Here is an 18,450-nt window from a genome sequence, read left to right as displayed (position 1 = left end):
TGCTTGCATGTCCTGAACTACTCACGTCCCATTTGCCACTTGCAGTGCAATCATTGATCAGGCAGTCCACGCCAGAACGCAGATTGCATCACTATGGATTTGCTTTAGGTAACAATGACTATATCACCAGCAGAAGAAGAGATTTATTGTGGGAATTGTGCTGTACTAGTCTGGGTAGGAGCAGAGGAAGTGAAGACAGGAAGGGAAATCTGAAGGATCAGAGAAAGAAACATAGCTAGTAGGCATGTTGTAGTGACCTACGGAGAAATCGTGAGGCTGGGCATATCCAGTAGCTAAGCTAGGCTGCGAAGGGGCAAACTGGGAAGAGTTATAGGAGGTCTGTACACTTGAGGCTAAGTAAAAGGTAGAGGTTTGGGGAAGCTGTGGGTCATCTGACCAACAGATAAGCTAGAAATGATGGGCAGATGGAAAACTAGTGTGATGGCTAGTTTTATGTCAATTTGATACAAGTTAAAGGGATTTAGGAAAAATAAAGTTCAATTGAGATTGCACCGCTAGATTGTCCTGTGTCCAAGACTGTGGTGTATTTTCTTGATTGGTGATTAATATGGGAGGGCCCAGATCACTGTGGGCAGTGCCTCCCCTGGGCTGGTGTTCCTGGGTTATGCTATAAAGAAAGCAGGCTGAGCAAGGCATAGGGAGCAAGCAAGTAAGCAGCACTCTTCAGTGGCCTCAGTGTCAGTTCCTGCCTCCAGGTTCTTGCCTTGCATTCCTGCCCTGACTTTTCTGGATGATGGATTACCAACTATATAAACCCTTTCCTCCCAAGATGACTTTTGTCACTGTATTTTATCACAACAATAGAAGCCTTAACTGAAACACTGGGCAAGTCCAACCACAGAGAGGAGTATAGATCGGAGCCAGACAATCTTCTAGTTCCATCACTGACATCATTAATTAGTTCCATGAACTTGCATTTATCTAGCTATAAATATAGTTGAAATACTCATATTTGCATATCTCTTATTTTTTCAAAAGATCTACACTCATTTCTAAATTGATAGTGAAATTTCATAATCCTAAAATAGGTTCAGAAGATGTGTTGACTCACATATTTTAGCTATTGACAGTTTATAATAAAATCATATTATCATTATTTTTTCATGTATCCATGCAATATGCTCTAAACACAATAGCAATTTCCTGCACACCCTCATTAATTTTAAAATTACAGTAGTAAGCTCTTAGTAGCCAGAAATTTTACATTGTTCCATTTTCTTCTTTAACTCGTATTTCCATTCCATTTCTCCCACAAAATTTTATCCTAACATAATATAGTTTTATGCTTGGAGAGTTTTATTGATAACATTTTATATCTTGCTATAATAAAATTTTGTATATAAATTGAAATTAATTTTTATATTCTCTGTTGCCATATGACCTATTATCATTTTATCTGGTGAAAGGTACCTTTATATTTACAATCAATACATAATTGAGCAAGGAAAGGTAAGTGTATTATAGAAACTGATAAGTAAACCTAAAAAGTTAAGATCAGTTAGCAATGCAGATTTTAATATGTTTATACATATGCATGTGTGCTTATATGTGCCACCCTTCTCTGACTATGAGGAAATGGATTAGTTCATCGATATTTTTATTTCATCAGTTACATCTCTACATAGCCAGCTTCCTATTTCCAGCACCTCCATAACCCCATTCTCACAACCTGCTTCCCAGTGGACTCTGCACTCTGCACAGGGCAAATAGGCAGATGCCTTCTTACGCTGTTCATGTAGGCTTCTGCTCTTGCTGTTGGAGTTGTTGGGATAGTTTGCTCTCTCTCATCTACAAACTCTTGGACCAAATTTTGCAAAAAGAATTGAGGGAGGACAGAAGAGAGATGAAATATATTTAAATTCCATTTATTAATGCAAATGAGTAAGTTACACTGATAAGATAGAAAAACATACATTAGAAAATATAGGTCATTTTTAAAATTTTCTGTTTTAATTTTTTGCTTCTTAAATACAATGTTTCATCTTTGCTATATTAATGAAACCATCTCTCTTACTTAAAGACATAAATTACTTATCTTTTATTATTTGACTAATTCTATACATATATAAATTGATCGTATCCACTACAAAAATCCCTCCTCCTGTTCCCTTAGACAGCTCTCCAACATATCCTCCTCCCACTGCCATGTCCTCTCAAATTCTGTTACATCCCCAGAGTCCAGCTGGAATCCAACTGGTTCTTCTGACTGGAATGTTGATAAATCTTGTTGGCTTGATCTTGACTTGATCTTGTGTAGGTAACCACAGCTTCTGCGGGGTGTAACAGCCATGTTATATCCAGAAAACAGCAGAGCACTTTTGCCCAGTCTCTGGCTCTCCACAGCTGTTCTTACTCTTTTCTCATACTGTGTCCTCAGCCTTGGGTTGTGGGTTCAGATAAACATCCCATTTAGGACTGGGCCTTCATTAGTCATTTTATTCTCAGTACTCTGATAAGTTATGAGTCTCTGCATTAACTGCTGCTCACTGTAGAAGATAATTTCTTCTACAAAGGAGAGAGGAGCAGAAATCTCTGAGCATGAACACAAATATGTAGAAGGCTTTTTGCCAGCATGCCCATGTATAAAACAGCAGTAGTAGTTTTCTCACTAGGGCCTATGAGCTCCCAAACAATGAGCTCTTGAAAGGATTCGTGCTACTGGGTATGGATTCCCTCCTGTGGAAGAGCGTTCAGATCCAATTGGAAAAATATGAAGTTTTAAAACTAAATGCAAAATGAATTTTTAACAATTTTGGTGTATTTAATTTACCCATACAGTTGTATCACCATGCCCATTGGATGATCCAGCCACAAATGCTTTCTGCTTTTGTGTCTTTGCTCTGAGATTGTGAATGTTACAGGTATCTCTTCCATTAGCCTAAGTAATAATGTTAGTATATGAGTAGAGTTTTTCCTACTGTAAGAAACAGGGGTGTGCACTGAGGGTGGCCATATCCATGACAGGTTTCTATTATGCATTGACATCTGAAGCTGATTCATCTTGTTGTGAGAAATGTCACTTTGCTCCTATTAGTTTGAATTCCTTACCTCTGACTTAATCCTTGCAGTGTTGCTTGGTATCATTCCCTCTCCCCTTCCCTTCTATTTCTCTCTCTTAGAGTATCTACTCATATTGTCCAACTTTCCTTGAAAAATCTCCATAATGCATAACCACCTTTGTAGCCAGAAGTTTTCTCCCATCCAGCCCGACCCACATTCCCCAGCTGCTTATAAAATAATCAGTCACTCAGAAGCTTATATTAATTATAACTGCTCAGCCATTAGCTCAGGCTTATTACTGACTAGCTCTTACACTTAAATTAACCCATAATTCTTATCTATGTTTAGCCACACAGCTTGTACCCTTTCTCAGTTCTGCCTTGTCATCTTGCTTCCTCTGTGTCTGACTGGCAACTCCTGACTCAGCCCTTCCTCTTCCAAGAATTCTCCTAGTCTGCTCACCCCACCTATACTTCCTGCCAATAAGTGTTTTATTAAACCAGTGTACAAGAGCATTATCGCATAACACACCTTCATATAAAATTTATTCAAAATCAAATGATGTAATATTTTTATGATTATAATTAATAGCTGCAACTTTCAGAATTATTAAAAAACTGTTCTACATCTACATCTAAATGGCTACCATTAATGTTTGGTACACATTTAAGTGATATTCTCACTGTGAAGCCCATTACATAAGAAAGCATCCAATTATTAATCAGGTCCTGTAATTTGTAGCACCTACAATTGTGTCTTAAAAGTGTCTAAGGTGAATGAAATGGTCTGGAGTAACTATAGATGTTGAAAAGAGGAGAGTGGGCTAGGGAATTGGTGAGGCTCACCATGTAAATACTGGCTTCCTTTTACTGTGCCCTGTGGATGTTTTATACTTGGCTGTCCTTTGTTAGATATTTAGTTTTCAGATTTTATCTATTGATTTTGCTGGGATAGGGCATGGGTTCCTCTCAGTGACATTTCAGTCATTCTGGAATGCAGAGTTTGATTTTAAATGGAAGCTGTGTGCTCATTTTGTACTTTCTGTGTTTATCAATAATGATAAACTTCAGACTTTGAACTAGTATCCCATTCCTTACCTCAAAGCTTTTGAAACCATGTTTTGCTTTATCTTCCTTGGCATTTTATGATACATGGTGTGTCACTCCTTCCAGCTGCTCCAGAACATGCCTGGCCCTTGGTGTCATCCTTCCCCTTAAGGTGCTGTGTCATAGCACACCTGTCTCCATTGTGGCTAGAGGTTCTGCTTTGGAGAAGAGCTTTGGGTTCAGAATTCTCACTTTTGTTTTTTAGACCATTCTAAAATCACGCAAAAGATGGTGGAAAACCCATCATTCTGTTTAAATAGGCTGTGGTATAACATACAAAACCTTTTTAGAAAATGACATTTCATGGTGTCACATAAGTCATAAGGTTCTTGATTTAATCTGAGTTTTCTACACACCAGAACTGGGAGATTTTCTTGGGAAGTCAACCTCTTTCCCTGTCTTAGTTCTTCTGTGTGGCTCTAACAGAGTAACAAAGATTGCTTACTTAATAAAGAATACAAATGTATCTTTTGGAATTCTAGAGCTTGAGAAACTCCAAAGCAACTTAGCAGAAGTCATGGTGTCTAGTGAAGGGCCAGCCTCTAGCCTCTAGATGACACCCTGGATGTTGTGTTCTTCAGAGTGGAGGGAACTGCACCCCATATGACAGAAGATCAAAGGCCCCTTAAATGGCACTAGCTGTCCCCTGAGAGCAGAGCACTCATGACCTAATTACCTCTTAAATGTTCTAACTTTCAGCTCTGCTACAATGGCAGTTAAATCTCCATGTAAGTTTTGGGAGGGATACACATACAATCTACCTCTCACTGCTTGAAAAGGAATTTTAAAATTGGCATATTGCAGATAACTTCATTACAGTGTCAGAGACCAAAGGATGCTTGAAAGTTACTCTGTTTAAGAGAAGAGCGCAACCCAGAAAATGCTTGGCTACTAAAGAAAAGTGTTGGAACACGCTCCAAGAGTAGAGTCGTGTGAGGAGAATTCTGAGTGTTTGTGAGAACACTCCAAGAAAACAAGACATGAGTCTTGTGACCCCCGTTTCTTCAGAACAGGAAGTTATTCTTGGATTATGCTTTCATGCTCCTTTCAGGAGGAGCAGATAGGACTGAGCTGACTTCAGATTATTCATTACAATGGATGTAGTTATTTCTGTCCCTATGGAAACCATGTTTTGGCCCATGCGGCTTGTCCTTGTGATTGTATACAGCTTGAACACATGATAACTTTACTCCGGTGACTCTTCTTAACCTTCAGAGTATAAATTGTCTGAAGCTCAAGGATAAAGTTGGCTACTGCATGAGACTTTAGTCTGCCTCATTTATTGGACCATTATCCCAGCTCCTACCACCTTTAGATCAGGAAACAAAAAGAAGTTTAAAAATTGAAATATGCCAGGGGAATTGCTTAGATGTCCTGGATTTTGCTCAGAATTTCTTATTAATGGTAGGCCAAAAAATGAAAACAAAACAAACCACCACCAAGAACAAAAAACACATTCTCATAGGATGTTTCACTATTCCCCTTTATTTTTGTAAAATTCACTATTACTCTCAGTTTGTAAAAATAAGTAATAAGCAGAGTAAAGAAACAGATTGAGAAATGGAAAAAAAAACTTCATCTATACATACTGTTCATACTATACATTGGCAGGGGAATTGACATCTAGAATCTATAAAGAACTCAAAAATTAAACATCAAAAAAGAATTTAATCCATAAATGTGCAAATGAATTTTATTGACAGCTCTCAAAAGAACAAATAAAAATGATCAATAACATATGAAAACATCTTTAACCGACAGAGAAACTCAAAAGCACATTGAGATTCCGTCTCACTCTGGGACTTCCTGCAAGCTTCATGGACAGCAGGGAAAAGATCTGCATGGAATAAGAAGGAAACCTGGTTCAGCAGGACCTAGTTAGCTGGGATTTTTCAAACTTCTGGAGTCTGACCTGAAGCAGTTTAGTTTTTACATATTTAAATACAGCAAAACTTTGGAAAAGAGTTTCTGCGTGACATTATCACAACAAAGCTTAAAGTGTGACCACATGGAAACTCCATGTGTCCTTTGCAAAACACCTGTGACCTCTTCCACAAGAATGAGTTCTGTTGACTGAGAAACAATGTTCAGGATAAGGGTTTGTAATATGCATAAGGATGGGTTCAATTGACTGTGATACAATGTTCAAAATAAGAGTCTAGGGAAGAAGAGTTTGTAACAAGCATAATAGCAAACTCTTGCAAAGTACATAGGATCTCTAACTTAAGGATCGACTCTATTGGCTGAGAAACAACGCTCAAAATAAGGGGGACTCAGGTGATGGCTGGCTCCACAGAATAGCAAAAGCTCACCAGGTCATTAAACAACATCTACTCCAGCCTTCCAGGTGAACAAGTATCAGTTTCTTCTGTTGAAGGAAAAAGCCCGTGTGTTTAACAAGTCTGGTTTCTCTAGTGCTGTCTGTAAGCATGGGGGCCTCATGCACCATCACTCCAATAAGAATGGCTGTTGTCAAGGAAACAAAAACCCACAAATACTGGCCAGAGTGTGTGGGAAGAGAAACCTTGAAACACTGCTGATGGGACTGTAAACTGAGGTAGCCATAACAGCTACTATGGAAATCAGTATGGGGGATCCTCAACAAACCAGAAAACTGAACAACTATGTAGTTCTGAGTGTTGGACCTGAAAGACTTGGAGTGTACCACAGACATACTTATATGCTGTACCTATTGCTGTACTATTCATTATAGCCAAGGCATGGAACCAGCCTAAATACCTTCAACATTTGAACAAATAAAGAAACTAAAAGACTATGAAGATAGACCAGATAATAAGCGTAGGGACCTAGATCACAACATTCATATTTAATTTAAGGTTGGGCATGGCTGCCAGCATTTGTAATTCTAGTGGTAGAGAGGCAGAGAGAGATCCCTGAAATAGAACAGTGAGCCTCACTGGGCCAACCTCTGTGGGAAAGGAGTACTTATCAGTGGGAACTGTGACAGCCAATTGCTTAACAAGCTGTCCAAGGGTGCCTTCTGGTGAGAACTATGTGGGGTGCCTGGATGCCCCATGTCAATTTGAACATTTCTTGGTTCTTGGTTCTCAAATTAGTGGGCATGGAACCAGGAGTTGCCTTGGTTCCTGGTGAAGCTAAGACCGTTGCAGGCAATGAGCATCAGCTGATGGATATGAGGGGGTAATGGCAGTGCAGGTGGAAAGGGTTAAGCTTCTTCTTGGGATGGGTACTCCTTCCCTATGTATATTGTACATTTCTTTTTTAGTCATAAATATTTGATAATCCAACCAGGGTTCCTTTCAGTGGCCAAAGGAGAGTTATCAATTGACTACAGCTCCTTTGCAATACCAGCCAAGGGTCCATCAGCTTCAGACATTGGGTAGATGAAGCGTTGGCAGTCAGGTGAGTGAAGCTGTGGTAGCCAGGTTGCATTCCTGGTTTTAGATCTACCTTAAGAGCTGGAGCTAGTCATACTGAGTTCATTGGGAGTAAAGAAAGTCAGAGAGGCCTCAGGAAAGTGCCTCAGGATGGAAAAGGTAGACCATTGATACAGTAGATAGAAAATTTTCATGCAGTGGTGGACCTCATTTACATTTAATGTTATTATCTCCTTACTTTCAAACATCCAACATCACCTGACATGTGCTTGGAATTGATGATAATGGGCTTTCCGAGTACTTTACCAGGATTTTCATAGGCTTTTGTTATCCTGCGCATCCTAAGTAAAGACACTTTGTTATAGAGATGACATAATTCTACCCTCTGAGTGATTTTCAAGTTTCTAGAACATGTTTGAGAGAAATATAAGTGCATCTTAAGAGTTAAGGATGAGCAATCTGTTTGTAAAAGGTGAAGGGGCCAAGTGCAACTCTTAAATTATTAGACACAAATGATAGCCATCAAGATGATGGGGAAAATTATGCAACAGCCCATGCTTGGCCGTGTTACAGAGTGAACAAAGGTACCATGAAAGAAGTAGATTCAGAAGCTGTTAGTTTATTGACTGAGAATCCTAGTGCTGAGAGCATGTTACTTCCTACCAGTTGTTGGTCTCAGATGTCCTAGAGGCCCTTAAAATATAAAGGAGATTGCCACTGTTGGCTACAGGCAAGAACTAGATGGTAAGGTTCTATGGCCTTATCTGAAGACACTGTACTGTTGCAGGACTTGGAGGATTCAAGCTGGGGCTGAGCTGAAAGTGTTCCCTCCCTGGTTATTTGATTAGTGAGGAAAGGTTCTCTGAAGGCTCCTGAGAGGTCTGGCCAAGAGTCCTGATTATCTGTGGACCCTGCATGCTAAACTGGAAAAGTGGCAGGCAAGCTGTGCCCACTAGTGCAGGAATGGTATGGGTAGTTATGGATACAACCAAGTTTCTGATTGGACACTAAGCCCTTTCTACAAGCAGGAAATGACATCTGCCATCTGGCACTGTGAGTTCACACAAAATGCTATAGTTGGGGAAGTCACAGGGCAACTGTAATTGTTTTGTTAAATGCATGTGATGTGCAGCTAATGTGCTTTCTGAACATTTGTGTTTACTTCTGTGGGTTATTATAGTTGTCAGTGTCCATTCATGTATTTTTCTGTTTTCCCTACTTACCACCCCCTTTTCTCACTTGAGTTTTATGGAAGAAGGAATACCAATGAGACTCATCACCAGCCATTCTCGGTAGATAAATTAACAAGAGGATGTGAGGATTCCCAGTACCCTCCTGGAGTTGAAGGAAAATAGTCAGAGGTTTACAGTGTGCGCTCCAAGACTCAGAGACCACTGTAAAAGAAGTAGGCAGAAGGAGTGTAGGAGCTGGGCGCAGGGTAGAGTGGAGTTGAATATGATCCTCCCAACAGAATAGCCCAACACCTTCATCAGAGAAGCTGTGCTTGCTTCCAAGTGTGCATCAGGATCGTTTCTCTGGACTGTTGACATTCAGAGGTTATTGGATTACATATGACCTTGAAACCTCCTAGAAAGTGGTAGAGTAAATAGGCTGGGGAAAGTTTATTGAAGAAAGGTGACATTTGTACAGCTTTGGGGAAGTTATCACCTCTGCTATATAGGCTATCCAGTGTGACTTCTTTCGAGCCACCCATGCTATGTAAGCACAATAAAGTTATCGGTTCCCCAGGGTGGAATCATATCTGGATTTATTGTGAGGTAGGAATAAATACTGTTTCTGTGCCCCACCCTATGCAGGGAAGGAATGCTTACAGCATGAGCATTTGTCTAGTCACTGGTTTGTATCATGTGGCTATGTCATACAGTTGGCATGGACTACCAGGTCTGTGAAATACCTAGTGTGATTTAATCACCTAAGCATGCCTTTTCCAGAATGTGTCTCTATCATTAAATTGCGAATGAGGGTATCTTAATGGATTTAGGGAATTTTTTTTTATTTAAAAATACTAAGGAGTACTAATTGCACATATTAATCAGGTTTAGTGTGGTTTTTCCAGGTTTGCAAGCAGTACACCACAATGAAATCTAAGTAAGCTTTTAAAATTAAAAGTTAATAATAGATGTCAATGTCCACAGTTCAATTTTCCCTTTCAAAATGCTTTTTAGTATATATTCATTATATAAAATTATGTATTTTATGATGGCATTTTATTAAATTTTATCATATACTTTGACCATGTTCATGTGGGTGCTAGAAACCAAACTCTGGCCTTCTGGAAGAACATCAAGTACTCTTAACCTCTGAGCCATCTCCTAGTGTTTTTGTTTGTTTGTTTTGTTTTTGTTTTTAACATAATATGTTTATTGATTCTTTGGGAATTTCACATCATATATCCTGATCACACTCACTTCCCAGGCCTTCTGTGTCCATCTCCTTTGTGACCCTCCCTACAAAATAAAAATAATTTAAAAAAATAGAAAAATAAAGAAAAAAAAGTCCAATTTGTGTTATCACTGGAGCATGGTTAAATTCTTGGTGCCCTGCCTCTTAAATGGGACTGAGATCTTCCTCTCCTGAACCCCTACCAGAGGTCATCAATCATGGAGAGCCACACCTCAGCATCCTTGTCACACTTTTTTAAGAGTTCTCTTTGATGGTTTTATGTTTAGGCTGTTACTTGGGGATAGGGGGTAGGGTGGAGTTTGAGAGGGGTAGGGGTTGTCCCAGAAGCCTTCCATGTCCCTCTTTCTTGATTGTGTATCTGCCATCATCAATATCACTGCAAAAATCGCTTCCCTGCCTGTTACAGTCAGTGGGAGCACAGATTGTGTGTGTGGGTTTCCACATGATTTCTGGCAACAGCACAGACCATGAACATAGCTCCCAGCTGCAGTAGGGCCACAGACCCAGACAAGGCCATTGGAGGAGCCTGGACGATGGATATCAACACAAACTCTGACTGCAGTAGGACCTTGAGCCCAGACATGGCCCTTGGTGGCAGCAAGGCCCATGGACATCAACATGGCTTCAGTCTGCAGCACTTGCATCTTGGTCTTCTTCATAGCTCTGGATAGCATTGAGGCTGGAGGCAGGGGCACAACAAAACAGCTTGACCACACATGCCTTGAACAGGCTTAGAGGCCCAGACACAGCTTCTAGCAGGCAAAACCTGGACATAGGAAAAGCCATAAGCTGACCCCACTCAGTGGGGCCTGCATCTAAGAGGAAATACCTGACATTCCAAACACCCCTTAAACCCCTAGACAAATGGCAGCCAATCAGGGTCCTGAACCCTGAAAATCCCCTCACTCCAACCTCTACTATGATAAAAACTCCACCCTGCCTGGGCTCTGGGCTTTCTGTTCTCACTGCTGGTTCAGACAGAGAACCCAGGCTCCAAGCTTGAAAATAAAGGCTCTTTGCTTTTGCATATGGGATTCGGTCTCCATAGTTGTCTTTTGGGGGTCCCTGCTATCTGCACATAATAGCTTCATGGACCACAGACACCAACATGGCCTCCAGTGGCATCACTGACCATGGTGGTCCTTCTAGGAGGTCTAATCCAGAAAGTGAACTAACTGTACCTCAACTCAGGCCTCCATTGTTGCCCAGAGCTAGGACAATCCTTCAGGCAACACATTCAATCCACCCAAGTTCCAGGCTGTTGCACATTACCCCACTGACCCTACCGGGCAACTACAGGTCCCACTGTGGACTTCATTCCTCTCTCACATCTGTCATCAAATCTCCACTTCCGCCTTTCTCCACACACACATACCGCTCCTTCTTTGCATCTTCGTCACCTCTCCATCACATATTTGTTCAGCAGAGTGGTACCCACCTAGGGAGGCAGAGCGGCCTGGAGTATTTGGTTTTGTTTGTTTTCTTTTCTTTTTTAACAATAGCCATTGTGACAGAGTTGTGATGATCTCAGTGTCATTTTTGTAGATGAATTTCTAAAGGGTCTTATGAAATAAAAAAAAAAACATGGAGCCAAATTTAGGGATGAAAGCCTTGGAGATTAGGGAAATAGAGCCACCAGCCACCTTACCTCACCAGCTCTGCAGCCCCCAAAAGTGAGCTACTTCCTGTCTACCCATGCCTTTATTGCCTTGCTGTTCTGCCCTCTCATTGGTTCTTAGCCCAGCTACCTCACTTTCTTGTCATTGCCTGTCTGTACAGACCTCCAGATCTCTATGGTTGGTACTGGGTTTAAAGGCATGTGTCAACACTCTTGGCTGTTCCCTAGTGTGTCCTTGAATGCACCTAGACCCTGCCTGCCAAGTGATCGGATTAAGGGAGTGTGCTACCACTGCCTGATTTGTGTTAAAGGCTTGCTATTTCCTCTGATCTCCAGGCAAACTTTATTTATTAACATACAAATAAAAGATCACCACATTTCAGCACATATTTTGATTTGCATTTCCTTGCTAGCTAAGGATGTTAGCCAGTTTTTTTTCCATTTGTTTAGTTTCATGTTTTACTTTCTCCTTGAAAAACTGCTTTCTGACTTCCTTTGCCCATTTACTGATTGAATTATTTCAGTGTTTAATTTTTTGATTTCTTTGTATATGATAGATGTCCATTCTCTGTCAGATTTCTAGCTAAAGAAGATTGTCTGCCATTCTCTGGTCTGTCTCTTCACTCTGCTGTGTGAGACAACAGAATATAATTTCATAGAATCTTTTTTGTCAAGTTTTGAAATGTTCCGGGCTATTGGAACCCTTTTTAAAAAGAATTATTGCCTATGCCTATATCTTGAATTGTTTTTCCCCTATACAGTTTCAGAGTTTTGAGTCTATGATTCATCTTGATTATTGTATAGCGTGAAAATTGAATATTTGCCAGAAAGTTGAGTCACAGAAAACAAATTAAAAAGGAATATTAGGGAAAGAAGAACCTGGTTGTTTCTGTTTATTTTAGGCATAACTGTGGGGCTAGAATAAGGTTTTCTCACTATATATCAGAATTAGGAGATCAGTGTTTGCCACCTAATGCTTGAATTCTAAGTGACTCTTGAAAAGTTTGTTCTTTCCTAATGTTTTGCTGTTTTCAATTATACTCAGCAAGCTTGTATCACTACAATTATTTTAAAATTTTTTTAAATTATTTGATTATTTAAAAATAATTTTTAAATAGATAGCCAGATAGAGATTTTTATATACCAAGAATAAATAATTTAACTTTGCTAATAACAATTGAAGGGGAGGAATTATTTTAGGAATCAACATGTTCAGAGTAAGGAGGACTCGAAGCAAATATGCCAAAGTACAAAAGTGGCTGGTGCCAGGCGGTGGTGGCGCATGCCTTTAATCCCAGCACTCAGGAGGCAGAGGCAGGCGGATCTCTGTGAGTTCGAGGCCAGCCTGGTCTATAAAGTGAGTTCCAGGAAAGGTGCAAAGTTACACAGAGAAACCCTGTCTCAAAAAAAATCATAAAAATAAATAAATAATAGATAATAAAAAAAAGTGACTGGTGATGTGTAGGAGGCTAATCTGTATTTTATCTATACTCGTATCTACACTTCCCAGTCTCTGGTTAGCATGCCTTGGATCCATTATTAGAGAAAGGGATCCTGCGTTGGTTGCACTGCTCTTATAACCCCATGACCAAGGCAGGTTACAGAAGAAAGAGTTGAACTGGGCTTAAGGTTCCAGAAGGATGAATCCATCCCGGTGGGGCAGATGGCAGCGAGCACAGATGTGGCCTGGGCGGGAAGCTCATCACTCACATCCTGAACTCCTGCCACACATCGGAGAAAGCAACATGGAAGTGAGGAGGATTTATCTCTGAAAACCTACTCCAATGACACCCCGCAAACCTCCCCAAACAGCACCAGGAACTGGGAACCAACCAATCAAATGCAGGTGTCTGTGGGAGACATTCTCATTCAAAGAACTACAGATCCTTAAAGGCACTTGGAAGGATGTTTCACATCTCTAGTTCTCTGTTTCTGTTTTTTATCAACCCACTGGCTCCTTTTGGCACCAAAGAAACAAGTAAAAAAAGTTGCTGGGGATGCAGGTAACAGGGTATTTACTTAGTATATCCAAGGTTAGTGTTAGATCATCAGCATTGCTAACAGAAGGGGGAAAAATCCCTCCAGTTTAGAAACACGTAAAAAGCCTGAAGCTGTTACTATCCTAAATCAAAATTAGCATTGCACACATTATTTAAGAATGTAGCAAGACTTGTGTAAAGTTCCTCAAGCCAGGGAAAGATCTTGCCAACCCGCCTATTTCATCCTACTCTTTCTCTAGAAACAAAATTCTCCCCCAAGCCTAGAATTTCACAACATTTCAAATTCGGATGCAAAAATGGAAATACCCGTCAGTTCTTTACTTGAATGAGGTTAATCATTGTGTTGCTTCTTTTCTAGCATCCAAAGCATTTTAGCTTGCTGGAAATGTGAGGTGGGTGTAGAGCAGCCCTTTCAAAGCCTGAGATCTTTTAAGGAGGGTGGAGAAATCTGGAGGGAGCGCTTCAGCTTAGGGTGATGGTCGTAGAGTATGCCCTAGACACAGAGAAGTGAAGGGAAGCCAGCTAGAAGTCCAGGTGATGCAACAGAACCAAGAATGTGTTTCAGCAAACCTCACTGCCTTAGAGCCAGCCTGTCTGCTGGTCAGTCTCATGATGGAGCAAGGTAAGTAAGCTATGTGTACCATTGTGCTGTGGTTTCATAAACACAAGGAGCACCTTTTCAGCCCTTTTGGGGATTCATGAATTTATGACTTTAAAAGTTACCAGAGTATATTGTTTTAAGTTTTAGAATACTTGCAGAAATGATACATGTATTTGAACTTCGAGCCGAATCAAATAATGGAAGTGTGGTTCTTATAAACACCTTGTCTGTATAGTCTGGAAATAACTTTATTCTACATTTAGAATAAACCAATGAAACTGTTACTAAGCCTGCCTTCCTTTTTACCCCACAAAAAAACTATAAGCAGTTATTAAAGTCATACAATAAGTTAGAACATAGTGGAGTTTGTGGAGAGAAGCAATTTGACATTGTGATTGAGAAACACAATCAGGAATCTGTTGTAGAATATTATTTCAAGGTGTTTTACTTTTGTTTATATTGCATTTGTTTAATGCTGTGAAGCTGTGTTATTGTGCCTGTCTAAAACACTTGATGGTTTAATAAAAAGCTGAACAGCTAATAGCAAGGCAGGAGAAAGGATAGGTGGACCTGGCAGGCAGGGAGAATATATAGGAGGAGGAATCTGGAAAAAGAAGAAGTAACCAGAAAAGGAGGAGGACTCCAGAGGCCAGCCACCCAGCTAAACAGCCAGCTACAAAGTAAGATTTACATAAGGAAGAGAACAGGAAAAGCCCAGAGGCAAAAGACAGAAGATAGGTTAAGTTAAGGAAAGCTGGCAAGAAACAAGGCAAGATAAGGCCGGGCATTTTTAGTTAAGAATAAACCTCCATGTGTGAATTATATGGGAACTGAGTGGTGAGCCCCGCAAAGACAAAAAGGGCAAAAACAAACAACAGGAATCGTTAGATGAGAGGAGTCAGCATAATTAGAAAGGGTACAGACTGACCCCGAAAGCCGTGAAAGACATAATTCAGACTAGGTGGGTAGAGAACATCGTGACTGCAGGACTCCAGGAGATAATTTAACATTTGGGGAGGCTGTGTGGTTTTCTACACCTCAACTACTTCTAGGTGTTATGGTTTGAATATGCAATATCTCTTACAGGCTTCTGTGTTGAAGCCAGGGTCCTGGCCCTCACCCCAGCTAATAGTGCTATTTTGGAAGATGAGGTAGCAGAAAGTTGTACTTTTGAGTCAGTCAATCTCCCTCTCTCTGTCTCTGTCTCTCTCTCTCTCCCTCCTCACTTCTCTCTCTCCCTCTCTCCCTCCCTCCCTCTGTTGCCCCTCCCCCTCCATCAACAAACATCTGCCTATTACGCTGTCTGACAATGTCCTGACCCCATGAGCTTGTCCGCAGAGACATACCTTTCTTGTTCTCTACCCTGCCCCACCCTATTACCAGTACTATGAATCTCTAAGAATTCCTTCAAGCCTTTCCCTATAAAATAAATTTTTAAAAATGAATAAATGGGTCAAAAGAACAAGCTGTTCTGTGATTACAACTTCACAAACAGTTGTAGGAAACGGTATACAGACTCTTCATGATAATCTATTTCAGATTACAGTACAACGTCATAACCAAGATGTGCATGAGAGTGCAGCCATGACACAGAGCAACCCTGCAGGGACAAGGACTCTCCTGTTGCCCTGTTGTAGTCTTTACGCCCACTGCAACATTCCTAAACCTGGACTGCCATCAGTTACTCCTTCCCATACCATTCTCAGTAGTGGAAAGCCGTGTATATGGAATGACACCATGAGAAAGTTTGAAGCCTTGGGCTTCTACACTCTTTGTAATTCTGAAGGGAGTAGTCCTCAGGACCTAACATTGATTGTTCACTCATTCCCCTGCCAAGAGGATTCTTACAGTGACACGATGACAATGCCCACGGTTTACTTAACTCCTATGGCATGGAAATACACCCAGGTAGTTTCTCGTGTCTGGCTGGTAGGCATAAAGTTGATATAAATTGTCATGCACATGCTTTTCTGTGAACATGAATTTAACTTCTATGGGACAATGCTCCAGCATTCAAGATCTAGAGTTGTGGTACTTATATTTTTCAGTTTTTAGGCTTTTTAACAGAAAGTCCCAAATTGTTTTCCAAGATGCCCATTATTAGGGTCCTGCCCTTACTCTTCTGGGTTCTGGCATCTTACATCATCAGGGGACACAGGGGACTGAGTACCCGCTGTGTGGTCACACAATCCCTGCCTTAAAAAGCTGGACACGGACCCCCACATTTTTTTTCTGCGTCTCCCCACCTCCTTTGTGCTTTCTCTCTGCTCCCTCCCCTGCAAGGCCTGGCTTCCCTCTGTCCCCTCTTTCTTTCTAATAAAGCTCTTTATAACTCTGGTAGTCATGGCTGTGGCTCTTGACTTTTCTACTGACCAACCAGCGCCATTTTGCCCATCACCCATATAACTTTATTTTCATGAGAAATATATCCATATGTCAGTTTCTTCACATCTTTGTGTTTGGTTTTGCCTGTGATTACCTATTTCTAGTCTTCTAATTTATTACCCCAATGTCTTTCTATTAATTTAAAGTTGTGTTGATTCTCTTATAGCACTTTTCAGTATTCAAGTTCCCTACCTCTGCTGGATTTATATGTTAGTGCTTAATTTGGGTTATGAGTGGTTACAAATGAAATGTAAAAGAAATTTTAGTGCTTGTAAGATTATTGGTAGTATATAAAAGTGAAAATTGTTTTATGTCCTAATCTTTCATTTTCTGTCATTTATGAACTCTTACTCTGAGCTTTCTGTGTGTGAATTCTTAGAATTTCATATCCAGACAATCATGTTATCAGCAAATAGTCTGATTCTTTTTCAGACTGTCCATCATTTATTTCTATTTCTGCTCTTAGGTCCTACTGAGGACACTCTGCATGATGTTTAACAGGGTAATAACATGGGCACTTAACCTTGATACTGGTTGTAAAACATTCAATGATTAGTAACAAAAAAACAAATAGAAGATTTTTGTAACAGTTCTTTATAAAGTTGAGAAAGGCTTCTCTGTTACTATTTTTTTCCTGAAAATATTTTTATTACTTTTACTTATGTATTTACTTACAATACATTCTGACTGCAGCCTCTCCTCCCTCCACTTCCCCAGTTTGTTCCTACCTTTGCTCTCTTCCACATCCACTGTTCCTCTGTTTGATGTTGGCTATGGGCTTGCTGTAAATTGCCTTTATTATGTTTATGCATGCCCCTTGTATCCCTGATCTCTCCAAGATTTTCATCATGAAGGGGTATGGATTTTGTCAAAGGCTTTTTCAGCATCTAATGAGATTATTACATGTTATTTTTGTTTCAGTTTGTGCTGTGGATATTGCTCTGTGTAAATAAAGTTCTGATTGGCCAGTGGCCAGGCAGGAAGTATAGGCGGGACAAGAGAGAAGAGAATTCGGGGAAGTAAAAGACTGGAGAGAGAGACCACCAGCCGCTGCCACCATGAGAAGCAACATGTAAAGACATTGGTAAGCCGCAAGCCATGTGGCAAAGTATAGACTAACATAAATGGGTTAATAGAAAAGGTAGATAACAAGCAGCCTGCCACAGCCATACAGTTTGTAAGCAATATAAGTCTCTGTGTGCTTTCTTGGTTGGGTCTGAGCAACTGTGGGACTGGCGGGTGAGAGAGATTTGTCCTGACTATGGGCCAGGCAGGAAAACTCTAACTACAAGTTTGTTTATGTGGTGGATTAGATTGACTGAGTTTCTTATGTTGAACAATCCTCCCATCTTTGGGATGAAACCTACTTGATAATAGTAGATGAACTTTTTGTTGTGTTCCTGGATTTGGTTTGCCAATATTTTGCAGAGGTTTTTGTATTTGTGTTCATGAGGGATATTGGTCTATAATTCTCTTTCTTTATTTAGTCTTTGTGTAGTTTGGGTATCACGGTGACTGTGTCATCATAAAAAGAATTTGGTGATGTTCCTTCTATTTCTATTTTATGGGATAATTTGAGGAATATCTTCTTTCAAAGTCTAGTAGAAGTCTGTGTTAAAAGTGTCTGGCCCTGAGCTTTTTGTGGTTGGGAGACTTTTAATGACTGCTTCTATTCTCTTATGTATTATAGGTCTATTTAAGTTGTTTATTTGATCTTGATTTAACTTTAGTAAGTAGTATCTATCAAGAAAATTATCCTTTTATTTTGATTTTCCAATTATGTGGAATATAGGTTTTTGAAGTATGACCTAATGATTCTTTGGATTTCCTCTCTGTTGTTGTTACATCCCCCTATTCCTTTCTGATTTTAATAATTTGGATATTCTTTCTTTGTCTTTTAGTTAGTTTGGTAAGGGTTTGACCATGTTGTTGATTT

Source organism: Onychomys torridus, chromosome 2, assembly GCF_903995425.1.
Source record: "Onychomys torridus chromosome 2, mOncTor1.1, whole genome shotgun sequence".
Taxonomy (NCBI): domain Eukaryota; kingdom Metazoa; phylum Chordata; class Mammalia; order Rodentia; family Cricetidae; genus Onychomys; species Onychomys torridus.
Note: the sequence above shows the minus strand (reverse complement) of the source record.